Raw genomic sequence first — 15,325 nt, 5'->3', positions numbered from 1 at the left:
GTCTAATTTCTCTAAAATCCAGCAAGATTGAAATCACAATTTTGATGGGTAACCCCTGCATAATCCAAGTTCCCTATGGGTTTTTCAGGGTGTTGAATCCATATATACAGTCAAAAACTAGTTTAAATAACATAAATCAAGATTTCACCTCAAATTTGTCTGCATGGCATCGGAAAGTCCAAAAAGTCGCACTAAAGACAACTCCATAAGAAATGGTTGGAAATACAGATTTGAGTAGGTGAATTTGTAAAGAGTATGAGAAATATAGATTGAGTTGTTGAATTTGTAAAAAAATCAATATTTAAAAATATAAATTTGAATTGTTAAGTTTATACTGCGAAAGACCCTCAATACTTAAATACATAAGATTGAAGGGAGCTCTACTTGAATGGTTCATGAGGCACAATACTTGTTAAGGTTTTGCAAATGGGGTAGCAAGCTAAGTGGGCTTGAGTGAGGAAAACTCCACATTTAAGCGCGCTTGAGCCAAAGGTGATCTAGGATGGGTGACCTCTTGAGAAGTCTTGGTTACCAGGTGCAAGCCCCGAAAGTGATGATTGACGCTATGTGATTCACTTCACTAGTTTCAATCCCACTTCTTCACCCTTGTGAACATCACCTGATGCGATGAGTGCTAAGTGGACTATTCAAAAATCATGAGAAATTACTCAATTACAACTACCTCTCATGGAAACGGTCATACATGAATGACTTTCTTAATGCAGTTGAATCCCAAAAGATGATATCTAATATAATGCACTGCGAAAGACCCTCAATAATTAAATACATAAGAGTGAAGGGAGCTCTACTTGAATGGTTCAAGAGGCGCAATACTTGCTAAGGTTTTGCAAATGGGGTAGCACGCTAAGTGGGCTTGATTGTAGGGAAAAATCCACAGTTAAGCGCGCTTGAGCCAGAGGCGATCAGGGATGGGTGACCTCTCGAGAAGTCATGGTTACTGGGTGCAAGTCCTGGAAGTGATGATTAATGCTATGTGATTCATTTCACTAGTTTCAATCCCACTTCTTCACCCCTGTGAGCATCCCCCGATGCAATGACTGCTAAGTGGACTATTCAAAAATCATGAGAAATTGGTCAGTTACGACTACCTCTCATGGAAATGGTCATAAATGAATGACTTTCTTAACGTAGTTGAATCCCAAAAGATGATATCTAATATAATGCACTGCGAAAGACCCTCAATACTTAAATACATAAGAGTGAGTTTTACTTGAATGGTTCATGAGGCACAATACTTGCTAAAGTTTTGCAAATGAGATAACAAGCTAAGTGGGCTAAGTAAACTATTCAAAAATCATGAGAAATTAGTCAATTAAGACTACGACTACCTTTCATAAAAATAATCATAACTAAATAACTTTCTTAACAAAATTATATCCCAAAAAATAATATCTAAAATTTGTAAAAATCAAAATATTTCATAAAAAAAAATAATGGTAATATGTTATTTATTTGTACATTTCAAAATATGATTTTAAAATGGAAAAATTGGATTTCATTTAAAAGTATCATCAAATATTAATAAAAATAGTTAAAGATATAAAAAAAAAATTGATTTGATTTAGTCGCTATGGTATGGAAAATGTTATCTTCCTCATCGGGAATTCCAGACTTTTTCAATTCATATTGTTTATAATGAATTTAGACTATATTGTAAACCTTATGTGATATATTAAATGTATAATAAATATTATTATATTTATAATGGATTTAAATTTGATTATTTCAATAATTTTTTTTTGAAAATTATTAAAAATATTTTAAGTTTCATTAAATATATTTTAATTTTAATTTTTTTATGGGTAGGAAAATTTATCTTAAGTGAATTTTGGTTATTAATCGTGAATGCAAGTCGACTCATCATCTTTAATCAAGGAAAATCATGCTAATCATACCATTTGAAAGAACTAATTAGTAATTCGCAAAAAACAAGCTTTCACTCTTGTCAAATATCTCTAAAACTTAAACTATTAACCTATTTTTTTAAAACTAAAAAACCAAACTCTTACTAAAACAATAAACAATGTTAAACCGAGTTAAAACATACTTCATAATCAATATATTTCAACTTTATATTCAATCTTGTACTAACAATTTAATTAAAAAAATAGCGATAATATTCTTTTAAAAACTAAGTCCTCGTTTCATAAAAGGCTATTTAGAGATCAAAGACCATTCGAATTCCAGCCCTTTTTTTTTAAGACCCCACTTCTTTTTGCATATTGTTTGTAAATTAAAAAATCTTGATTTTACCTAAATCCATTATAATTTTAATATTAAATCAAGTTAAATTTTAAATTTAAATTTGTGATATTAACTTTAAATATTAAAAAATATTATAATATTTAAAAATTAAAATAATTTTAAATAAATAATTTCTTTATTATTATTAACTATTTGTGTTTTATTTTATTAATAAATATTATAATTTAATATTTTTTTACTAATATAATAGTGTATATTTTATATTAGTGTTTTTTAAATGCGATTGTTTGGAAAGTTTTATGGTTTATTTTCCAATCTAATTTGTTTAGAATCTGTAAAGATTTATTGAAATCACAAGTTTGACAAGTGAATTCTTCATAATCGAAGTGTCTCTTAAAATCATAAGTTTGACAAGTGAACTCTTCACAATCGAAGTGTCTGTAGGTTTTTGAGGGTGTTGAATCCATATATGTAGTCAAAAAACCAATTTAAACAACAAAAATCAAGATTTGGCCACATCTAAACAACAAAAATCAAGATTTGGCCACGAATTTTTCCTTACTCTATTGCACTTAAAGACTACTCATATTCTATTTGAGGAATATAAGTACACTGTCAACATTCCTCATGTCACTTGCGGGAATGGAATCTGGATGGGAAGGATTCTATTCTTTTATCCCAACTACCTGAGATAACCTGAATTGACATTATATTTTTATATTATTTAAATATAAAAAATAATAATTTTGCCCAGAGGGTGTTCTATTAAGGCACTCCATGTTGTGAAGGTCACCGCTTCAAAACTTATGGGCAAAAATTCAGTCATGTGGGCAAAAATCTAGTCATGCTAAGAGTTGGGCCGCTAAGGACTGTGTAGCCCAAGCTGGGTGAGATCACCTGGTGATTTTGATGGCTTAAATACCAATGCCTAAATGCCCCTAGGTCGCGACTACTCAAGTCACAAATTAGACACACTAGTCATCTAAACTCACATAACCTAACATATATAGATTTATTTTTTTATTTATTTTTAACTTATAAAATTGATAACTAGATGAGTCTATTACTCACTTAAAGTAAATAAATTTTAAATAATACCACTATAAATTTTACATGAATCATATCATCTACTTGCACCGAACCTTTAACTCACCCTACTTTACATTTTCATAATCTTACAAAATACACTATATATATAAAATATATATATATATATATAAAATATATATATATATATTACAAATATATTTTAAATATATATTTATTAAAAATAATAATAACAACTCTATATAATATATATTAAAAATAATAATAACAACTATATAAATTTAATTGATAGGCCCACCTCACAGCATGAGAGGCACTATCAATGAAGATGGAGAGTCTACTTACTTACCATTAAATGTAAGCGGCACCAAGAAAGTACGATACTTATTCGCAAGTGTGCATCAAAAGGTGGGAGCCCAATGTGGTGGACAAATATAAAATTGTCTTTGGATTGTCTTTCAAAAGTGGGTTTTCATTTGACTATATTTCCTTCCCTTTATTTTACTTTTATATTTCTTTCCATTTCTTTTACTTCTATATTCTTTAAAGGAAAAATCGTAAGTTCATTAATACGGTTAGCTTGGACAAATATAAAATTGTTTTTGGATTGTCTTTCAAAAGTGGGTTTTCATTTGACTATATTTCCTCCCTTTCTTTTACTTCTATATTTCCTTCCCTTTCTTTTACTTCTATATCCTTCAAAGGAAAAATCGTACGTTCATTAATACTGTTAGCTTTCACTTTCACTCACATAATATATTGAAAGATTGTTTCTATAGTAAAATAATTAAATTTTGAATAAACCATGTTAAAATATCAATTAACTTTTTAAATGTTTAATATTTAACAATTTGGTTTAATAAAAGTTCAAATTTAATATTGAGTATCCATTTCTTACTATCATCTTGATGTTAAGTGGGCCATTTATACATGGGGAGAGTAAAATAAATATATATAGGATTACAAATTATTTATTTTTCAATTTATTGTTATTTATGAGGTAATTGATTCGAAGTAAGTTAAATTTTTAATAACGCTGTATAGTTAGTATTATTTGCAGTTTAGTTTAATTATTGAATTAAAAGATATGAACCAATTGTTACATTTGAATAAGGTTACATTGTAGATACTCTCAGTTTAGTTTAAATATAGTTAAATTAGAGTCAAAAACGAAACTTGTATTGGGGGTGATTGAGAGAGTTGTAATCATAATAATGGGCAAAGTATAAACCTTAGTTTTTAATTTTATGTGTGTAAATCATTGAGTTTGATTGCATTAACTTTCAGTGAATCATCTTTTTAAAATTCATTGTTTCATTATTTCATAGCTAATATAATTTTTTGTTTCATAGCTAATATTATTTTGACCAAATCATTTTACAATCACCCATTTTTGGAAGTTAGAACATTTTTTAAAGTTCATTGTTTCATAGCTAATATTCTTTTGACAAAATCATTTTACAAAATCACCAAGTTTTAGAAGTTGAACAATCAAAATGTAAAATTATGATGTTGTTAAATTGAAACATTTTGATACTTGTATTTAATGTGTGGTAAAACCAAGTGTCTTTCATAGTAACAAAAATGTTGAAGTTGGAACATCAAATGTTAGTTATAATGTACAAATACATTTCTCAAACTATTTTTCAGATTTATTTATTTATAATTTAATTTATATAATTATAAAAATTAATAAAACTTAATCAATAATTATTTTCAACGATAATGGTTTTAAAAACTTGAAGCAAAGTAAGTATTTTTTACATTAAATTTCAAGCAATAAAAATTAATGATAAACTGATTAATTCTATAATTTAGTAATGATAATAAAAATTATTTATTTAAAAAAATATCACTAAGATATATTAAAGGAAAATTAATGGAGTGGTGTGGAGCCTAGTTCTTTTTAAGCTTTTATTATATATTTATGTAAAAAATTAACTAAAGGTTTTTAAATTTATATTTTGTTGTATAATGATAATTAAAATTAAATTTAGACTTTGAATTACAAATATGTTGTATTTTGTTGTAGAGTTTGCTTTGTCTATGTTACATTGTGGTTCTGTATCCAAAGGCAAAGCTTTTTCTTAGTGGTAAGATGTAAGGATAAATAATCACTAGTAGATTTTATTAAGATTTCAATGGCTTAATACTTGTTCCTTTCATAACTTCAACAATTGTAATGCTTGAGAGTACCAAATAAGCTATTGTAATTGTTAAATTGCAAGAGCAATTTCAATGCACAAAAGTTTAGGTAAAACAGGAAAGGTGAGACATGAATCAAAGTCTTTGTTCTCCATATATATAGAGAAACAATTGATAGTGATAAATACTTTAATAATGGACAATTTTGAAAGTCTATTTAGAAAATACAATTAAAGAGAAGAAACATGGGGTGTGATTATATGGTAGTGATTATGAATGAACAATTCCAAGGCCAGTTCACATTTTAGAGAAATTAAGAATAAAGAGAAAAAAACATGAGCGTATGATTATATGGCTATTATTATCATTAGATTTTGATATAGATAATAAAAATTTGAAATCTAACCTTATATTTAAGGAGGTGAATCAATATTAAATACAATAGTTATATACATTTATACTATAATTATGAAAACCACTAAATTTATTTATATTGTTTATTTCTCACTAAATTTATTTATATTGTTTATTTTATGTTTGAATTATAATTTTCCATATATTTCATCATATCTATTTTTGACAAAAAATATTTGATAAAAATCTTTCACTAATAATTATCTATTAGACTATAAATAATTGGTGTATATAAAAATATGCTCAAATAAACTATTACAACTTATAAATTAAACTAATTTTCTGACTATAACCATATTGATCTTATATTCAAAATTTACTGTACATTATTATTATTATTATTATTATATATATATATATATAATTTAATATTTATATATAATTAATAATTATATCTATATATAAATAATCTAAATTATATATATATATATATATAATTTAATAATTATATATATATTTTAAATTTTATATATATATATATATATATATATATATATTTAAAATATATATATATATATATATAATGAGATATTTTATTAATTATATGTATTAGAAAATTTATAATGTATTTTTTAAATATTTTTTTATTTATAAAAAACAAAAATAAGCATGCAGTTTTATTTCAAAATAAATTTTATTAACAAATATAAAATGTGTTTGTGTTTAAAAAAAAATGCGTTAAATTTAATATATATAAATTTCTATTCATTTCATTAAAATTATATAGTTCTTAAACTTATACATAGATTTTAAACAAATTGAATATTATAAAATCCAACTACATTCCTTCATTTCATTAAAATTATATAGTTCTTAAACTTATACATAGATTTTAAACAAATTGAATATTATAAAATCCAACTACATTCCTTCAACATGTAATGTAACAATGAAGTATGTCCATTAACAATAGACTATTATGGGAAATTTAATGTTTATAATGAACAAAAGAGAAATGAGATGTTGAGTAATGAAACGAATAAAAATTACTTTGATTGATAGTGCCATGTGAAGAATATTGATAGTGCCATGTGAAGAATATTAAAAGCATGTTTGTTGCCCTATTTACATTTTATTGAAGAATTTGGCACTATTTAACTATATTTACAACCATGGTGACATTGCATCATCTAGTTATTAATTGAATCAATATACCAATGCCTATTAGAATGAAGAGCTCATTAAATGTGGATGTTTTTGCTTTGACTTGACGGTCTTAGGAACCGGGAAGCACTTCTCTATGATTAATCAGAAGAAAATTGAATGCTTAGAAGACTATGCAGGAAATAAATGTTATCGATAAAGCTTGAGATATGTGATTGGTGCATAATATAAACTAGAGGGTAATAACAATATTAATAATGTTAGTCGGTTTTGTACAAAACAAAGAAATTGCGTACCCATTATAATAATATGTGAAGGTAGAATAATAATAAGGACAACGCACTGAAAAACCAAGCTATATCATAGTATCAATATCACATTTATGTTGCCCTGGGTATGTTGTACATGTTGTGAAATGTTTGTTGCAAAATTCATGATTACCAAATAAGGCTTAATCCTTCTACACCAATTAGAATCTGAATAAAAAAAATTAGAAAAAATAAAAATAAAATAAAAAAATTATAATGTCGACCTTAAATATTGGTCTTATAATTTTTGGTCAGCGAACAATTAATTGCAAAGTCAGCGTATTATCAAATGTGTTAAATCCTCTTACCGCAAGATAATAATATCAATTGAATTGCATCATTTCATTTGCTTAAAGGTTTTTTCTTTTTTCTTTTTTTGTTTTATAATGCATTTTCTAATTTGCATTTTATTTTCATATGGAACAATTAGAAAGAAAAGCATGTTCTAAAAGATTAACTCTTTAGTCATGACTATATATATGTAGGAGCATCTTATCTCTCCAAAGATGTGATAGGGTTGTATATTAAAACTACAATCTTGAGTGTTCTTCTCCTTTCTTTGATGCCACTAAACAGGGATTCGTTCTCTAGTCCTTCCATCAACTGGATTTATTATTTTTCGTTTTTTTCACATGAAAAGGCTTTGCTTTTATGTAGGTCACTTTTAGATGCGATATTTGTGGAGAAACTTTGCACCAAAAGGTTGTGTGTTTCATAATCAAGTTGTTGTACACATTAAAATTATATGATATTTTTGTTTGGTAAGTAATAACTGAATTCTACCCCGGATGCGGGTGATTAATCTGAATTTAATGGAGATTAGACATGAGGACAGCAGATGGCCAAGCCACATGGCCACCCGCGTTCCCATCCATACCAATTTATGGCGAGCCACCGTCAACCTGCAGGCGCCATTAATTTGGTGCTCAGGTCGAGAAGCTCGCGGCAGGCTTAAGGCTATGGCTTCTGCAAGCCTAAACTCATTCACCCCTTCCCCACTAAATTTCTCTTGCCCCCCTGATGCTGTGGAGCTGAGCTCTCGCACGACAACAGGGAGGCATTGTTGGCTTCTCAGCTGTGTTGATTTGGGGGATGGCTTCCATTTCTCCCAAACTGGTCACTGTGCTCTGAATTTTTCTTAGAATACGATTGTTCCTCGCCTGAATAGCTCTATCAATTCCAGCGTAATCTCTGCCTCACCCTCGGCAATCAGTGCTAACATTATTGTCATCTCGGCCCACACCTTTAACAGCCAACCTGCCCAAAGAGACATGCCGCGTCTTCGCCACCGGTTGCGCATCAGGAGAGGCACCAGTCGCAATAGAAACATTCGCTCCCCTTCGTCGCCACCTCCTAAACCGACGACCCCTTCTTCCTCCCCTTCGTCTCCTCCGTCCAGAGGTCAATTCTTTGGTAGACATCCCGCCACCCGCAGCGAAAGAGGTCAGGCCCATGCCTATGGTGCTAGAAGAATAAATGTTGCAACACAAATGAACAACTCCCCTGCCCCCCCTCATTTGTCACACCACTCAACCCAATTCCGCTTTCACAGTACCTTGAATCGTCCTGATATCATTGCCACTATAACAGTGGCTTTCAATGAATAAATTCGACCACAAGATGAGCAAGATGCTCAGACCCATGATCCAGTTCCAGTGAAAGAGGATAACATCAAGTAGAATAAGGTAAAGGAGAAGCAAGCCATCAGCAAACGAAAACACTCAGACAGCAGGTTTGCTTCGCCTGGTCGCAAAGATGGCCATGACAACACTCCGCATGGTGAGGACATCTTTGGAGGCAAGCATGCAATTGAAGGCAGTTCCGGTGGCATGCTCGAGGATGGGGGCATCCTTGGAGGCACGTCTGCAGTGGTGGAGGACTAGGATGAGTACAGATGTTTCATTATGGAAGAGCCTCCACCAAATGACACCTAGTGGATCCATGCAACTAGCTGTTCAAGACGCCAGGTTTCAATGATTCTTGGGGCTTTTTTTTGAATGATTTTTCAAACTATGTGGTTAACTTTGGTAAAATTTATTAGATGTTTATGTTGGTTTTGAACTGGGACCCTACGTGGGCATCTTTTTTAATAGGTTCACTCGGACTGGTTTCCCCTCGGTGGGTAGCCTTGTTTCAGTTTTCACTGACTAATCATGACATAACTCTTTTCAGCACCGCAGAGGCTGGAGCCTCGTTGTACTTTTACTGTTTTTATTAATAGAATTAGCATTACTTGAAAAAAAAATAACTCAAGTCTAGCTCCCGGGGTGTAGACTAGCTGGTGACATGTTATATTGTTAAGGCATTTCTTGTGTAAATGTCACCAATTTAAACCTCGATTTACCCATGTCCATGATAGGGATAGTCATGGTCACCTACTGGTTATAGTGGTAGCAATGGGAATCAATCCCATGTTACATGAGTACAAGTTGTTGGGTCTTGGAATTGGCATCCTTTTTATCACCATTTTCTCACCTTTTTAACCATTTTCATCCTTATAACCATACTATGTTGCTCCATCAATTGTTATTTTGACTAATGCATGCTACTCTTTCATGTCAAATTAATCCATGCAATATTGCTTGCATTTTGATGTGAGGTTAATTGTTTTGGTTAAATTTATTAATAAAATTGACAAGGAGGTTGTTTCAGGATGACTTGGCTCGCAAGGGTGTTGTTGCTTACATGCAATGTTGTTTCTCCATTTCGACTCTAATCTAAGGAAGGATCCAATTTTATTCCCAATTTCCATGAGAATGTCTTCTTTATATAAAGGGAGAGGAAACCTCAGCAAAATAGCCCACACTTTGATGCAATCCATAAGCTCCTTGGTAGGGTTGAAATTTACAATTTAGAGTTATAAGGAAAGGCCAACTTTTCCCCATGACCAATTTCACTCCAAAATACTTTTGTAATCCTTCTCTAATTGGAAGATGAAGACTAGCCACCCTAGAGGAAGTAGGTGGAAGACGGGAGAGTATGCAAGTATGGGCACCCAAGAATTCTTAATCTAGCCTCCAATATCAAAGATTTTGATAGGGTTGCCACTGAAGCACCCCACTAGGGTTTTGCCCAAAAATTCTAGAACATGTTAGAGAGGAATATCTTTACCAACAACAAAATTGTCCAACCCCAATTCCTCTTTTGCTTTCTTGAGCCACCAATTAGACCATGATCTAAGGGTGCACCAAGGTTGGCAACCATATTAGAGAGGAGAGAGGATTGCATGAGGTCAGAGGGAAAGGGGTGAGACTAGTAACGAAATGAGAGCTTAATGATGAATAGGAGGGCAATGGATAACTAGGTGTATGCGATGCTGGACACCGCCAACATCCAAGGGGGTATCCCCGATGAAAAGTCCCAATTAGAATTCGCACCGTTTAGTGTGAGATCTCTTCTGGAAATAAGGCTCGACTACCATATGTTCTTAGAGATTTTCCTTGGCTATGATGGTTAGCATAAGAGAGTAATGTACATGCACTTTCAAATGAACAAGTGAGTATGCCTTGTGGAATGTTCAACTGCAGAATGTATCAAGGTTCTTCTACTGAAAGGGAGAGAAAAGTGAGCCTTTAAAAGAAAAGTAACAGTATTGATCTAATAAAGACATACACACATATACATATGAAAGAATCGTTGATCAAGTAGCAAAATAGTTCACATAGAAGCAATGATTTTTAAAGAATATACAACACACCTTCAACAAGATAACTACCAAAGCCACCGAAATAGTTCAATTTCCTTAATACAGATGAAAACAATATGCATCATAAACATTCAAAGAATAGTCTTACAATATTTACGACATACACATGAAAGTGTATTGGCTCAACGAGCTTTGAAATTAAGAAAAATTTCCAAGATACATCAGTATAGTGAACACCACTAGCTCCAATAGTGGAGTTTTAGAACAACCACTTGCTCCTCCAAAAGAGCTATCTTCCTCTCTAATGCCCAGTAGGAGGAGCCAAGGCGAAAATTATCTTGCATAAGATATGAGGGTGCATATATAACAAATGGGGTGGCCATTCACCTCCCTTGTGACTCTTGGACTACCCTCATAATTGTTTGACTTCTATATGACCTTTTGACTCCTTCATGACTTTTCACATTCTATAGATGACGCTTGGACTTCCAATTTACATTACATTCCTCGCATATTGAAATTACATAATCCTCAAATGATGTGGCAAATGATAACTCATATACATCTTGACATGACACCTTGACAAGACATGACATGACACCTTGATAAGACATTACATGACATTGATGACATGAACTGCATGTTGATATGGCAATGTCAAGCCACTCTTGTTGTTGCCATATTTATTTCTTCTTGAAAGATGGTACATCTTCTTCTTATTCCTCCTCCATAAGGCTTGAAGGTAGGGAGTCTCAATATGATCTTTATCTCCAGTTGTTGTCACAAACTGGTGTCCCTCTATCTTTTCTTGAATGATTAACTTATCTTTGCAGCTATAAAGGTGTCTTCTAGCAGGGTTTCCTTCTTCATCTCCTTCTTATCATCTTGTCATTACATGATATAATACCTACAACTAAAATCCATTCATGACAAGATGACATCAGTCTAATAAACCCCTAGTCTAACATGCTTCATGACAACCATTAACTGAGCTAGAACTAGGTGTTAGGCTTAGGGACTGGCTCAAGAATTACGTAGTTCCGCAGCTCAAGAGGTTAGGGGCTAGGATTGAGCCTTAAGACTTTGTAGTGCACATTTCAGGCAATTCAGGGCAAGATAACTGCGTAGTTGAGGGGCTCAAGGAGGCAAGCTCGAGGCTTGAGGTTTTCGAATGCACAGTTCTAGAGGGAAAAATACCTAGGGCTTGCACATTTCAAGGAATCAGGCTGAAGGCTTGATGCTTGAGACTGCGCAATGCACAAAAGAAGGTGATTGAAAGGAAGGGGTTGCGTAGTTCTAGAGCTCAAGGGTCAGGGCTAAGCACTGAGACTATGCAGTGCGTATTTCTGGAAGGCAGGAACTACACATTATGCAGTTCTAAGAGGCAAGGTCTAAGCTTGAGGGCTAAGACTACACAATGCGTAGTTCATGCAGGCTTAGTGAGAACAAGTTACTCGATCATGAAGTTTTTTGGATTTGTCTGAGTGTGGGATTAGTGAGGTCAAAGAGAACAAGGAAAAAACTTGAGCATGGTCACACACTTAGAGTAATTGATGATACAACATTGATAACTTAGAACAAATGAACAACATAATTCCCCCAATGCAACGACAATGCAACAACTTTCCCCAAGTGTGACACAGAAGCTACACTTTGCGACAATCGTGAAACTTTGGGAATGATTATAATACTTATCTTCATGATAAGTATGACTCATTAGCACCTGTATTACCTCTTGAAACAAACCAAAACTACATTTGTACAATGTGCGACACTTTCTATGCCAAAAGACAACACTTTGTTTTTCTTCTAAACGAGACTGGAATACTTAGAGAAAACACATGTAATGACCCTTGGTACTTGGAATGATAACATGTAAAGTCAAATTAGGCTCCAAAATTTGGATGTAGGCCAAAATTTTAGAGGGTGTTGTAGCAGCGACAACACTTGACGACACACTGGTTGAATTCAAGCTCCTCTGTTTTGGTCAAATCTTTCGTGTAGGGTGTAGTTCCTTAGGAAGTATTGATTCATCATGCATATTACTTTGGCTTCCCCACTTACCCCATGTATAAACGTAGTCCCCTTAATCCTTTCTCAGTAGAACACAATCATAAGGCCAACCATATCACAATGTTTTGATTCGGGAGCAAGGTAATGTGATTCGCAAGCTTTAGATATTCAAAGTATGAGTTTTCATCTCTGGTGTTGCTCCACTGCGAGCAGGCCTAGACAATACCCCAACAGAGTCACTTTAGGAACAAAAGCATTTCTTCACTTCCAGTGAGCCTGGAAAGTACCCCGACAAAGTCAATTACTTCACCTCCCTGCACTAGAATCCTTTCTCTTCTTTCACCTTTTATAGTTATTTTAATAGGATTGTGCTTCGACGCTTATTTATTTCATGGGGTGGAATAAGGATCTCAAATTATTGAGAGCATAAGAGGTTGTTCCTTCATAGAAGCATATATAAAACCTTTGATATTAGTATGCTCGTTAAGATCTTCCCCTTGTCATTATCTACTTGATTAGATCAGCATGGAAAACCCATAAACATAAAGAACTGAGTCTAGGCATGAGGTTTCTAGAATAGACACGAATATCATGGTTCAACACAAAGCTTTCCTTACGCAAGGATCATATTTTCCATCATAACATCATCGACCAAAAGGTGTAACCAAGACAAAGAAGAAGGATTGAAGGTTAGCCAAATGTTGCACTGTCACAAATCCCTTTTCAATTCTACCACACACATGGAACTGAGCACACACTTCACATGAGGCTTATTTACAAAACAAAAAGATGACAAGAAAGAATAAACATGGCAAGCAAACAAATAAACAATGAACTATGTACATAGGATATGGCATAGCCCTAGACTGTCACTGATTTTTTTTTTTCAAATCTTGGCCATTTACAAGAAGAGAGTCAGCCTTCCCGTCCAAATATTGGAGACGATAAGTGTGATGGTCAAGCTTCTCACAAAAAACAAATGACATGATCCACAAGGATTGGAACTTAGTGGGTTTCCCCTTCTCTTCGTGGGCTTTATCCCACTTCAATACTAGGTCACCCGCACTGAATTCGTTCTTCCCCGCATACTTCTTATCAAACCATCTCTTGATACAATTATGATGGAGAGATTTTTTTTCTTTTTCTTTCCTCCATTCTTCTTGTAACTTTAAGAGTGTGTCTATCCTACTCTGAACCAGAAGACGAGACTTACCCTGAAATTCTTGTGAGAGTTGAAGGGAAGGAAGGTAAATGTTTTGGGATAGTATGACTTCTTTTCCATACACCAGAAAGTAAGGAGAGGTATTTAGAGAATGCTTAAGCATGACACGATTAGCCCATAGAGTGTTCACCAAAGCATTGTACTAGTTCCTTTGTTTAGAGAAGATGGTCTTTTTAATGATGTGGATTAGGTTCTTAGTGGTTTACTTAGCAAGATCATTTCCCTTTGGATAATATTTAGTTGAATGTTTCAATACAATGTCATTTTCCAATGCAAAATTGTAAAGTTTTAGATGAGAAATATGTTGCATTATAAAAAACAAGTGAAGTCGAAACACCGAACTTGGTGATAACATTTTGCTTAAGGAAGTTGTAACTTCTTGATCATTCACTTGCTTGAGAGGAACCTCTTATGTCCACTACGTGAAGTAATATGTAGCAATGAGAATATAGTGGTGTTTCTTCGATGAGTGTGGAAAGATCTCATCAATACCATCTAAGCCCTATTGTTGGAATGGTTCTTATACAACGAAGGGTTGCAATGGGGCAACTGACTTCTTATCTTGGCCAATGCATTTCTGATGAACCAGACACTTGCGGGCATAATCTTGAGCATCTTTGAAAAGTGTGGGATAATAGAAATCAGCCCACATAACTTTTTGTGTCGTAATGTCACCCACAAAATGTCCTTTGGTTGGTTTGTCATGGAGGTCATGCAGTACCCTTTCTGAATCTGGTGCTCCCAAGATTTTAAGTAGGACCTTGTTATGGGGCTTCCTGAAAAGCACTCCGTTTACCAACTAATAATGAAGAGCCTTCAACCTAGTAGCCCTCTTCTGTCTCGCTGATAAATGAGAGGGCAGGGTACTGTGCTCAAGATATTGTTGAACATCTACATGCCAAGAGGTTGTTGTGTCAGTAGGGGTAGCTTGTTTGATATTATACATTTCAATTTTCTGCTCCCATCCAGAGGAGTCATCTTTTGGTGAATTTGTCACTTTTGCTACTAGCTGGCATAGACCATGGCCCTTGATTGTATAAATTGGTTTGAACTCAATATCGTACTCCTGCAAGTTGGTCATCTAGTTCTCTCTTCTTTCACCCAACTCTTGTTGAACAAACAAGGATTTGACAGCTCAGTGTGACACAAAGATAATAACATGATTCGTCAGAAGATAAGGTGTAAAGTGTTTTATTTCCT

This window comes from Pinus tabuliformis, chromosome 2_2 (assembly GCF_031772625.1).
Source record: "Pinus tabuliformis cultivar Carrire ecotype Pingquan chromosome 2_2, CPIR1, whole genome shotgun sequence".
Taxonomy (NCBI): Eukaryota; Viridiplantae; Streptophyta; class Pinopsida; order Pinales; family Pinaceae; genus Pinus; species Pinus tabuliformis.
The sequence above is the reverse complement of the archived record's forward strand: the minus strand, read 5'-3'. Positions refer to the sequence as shown.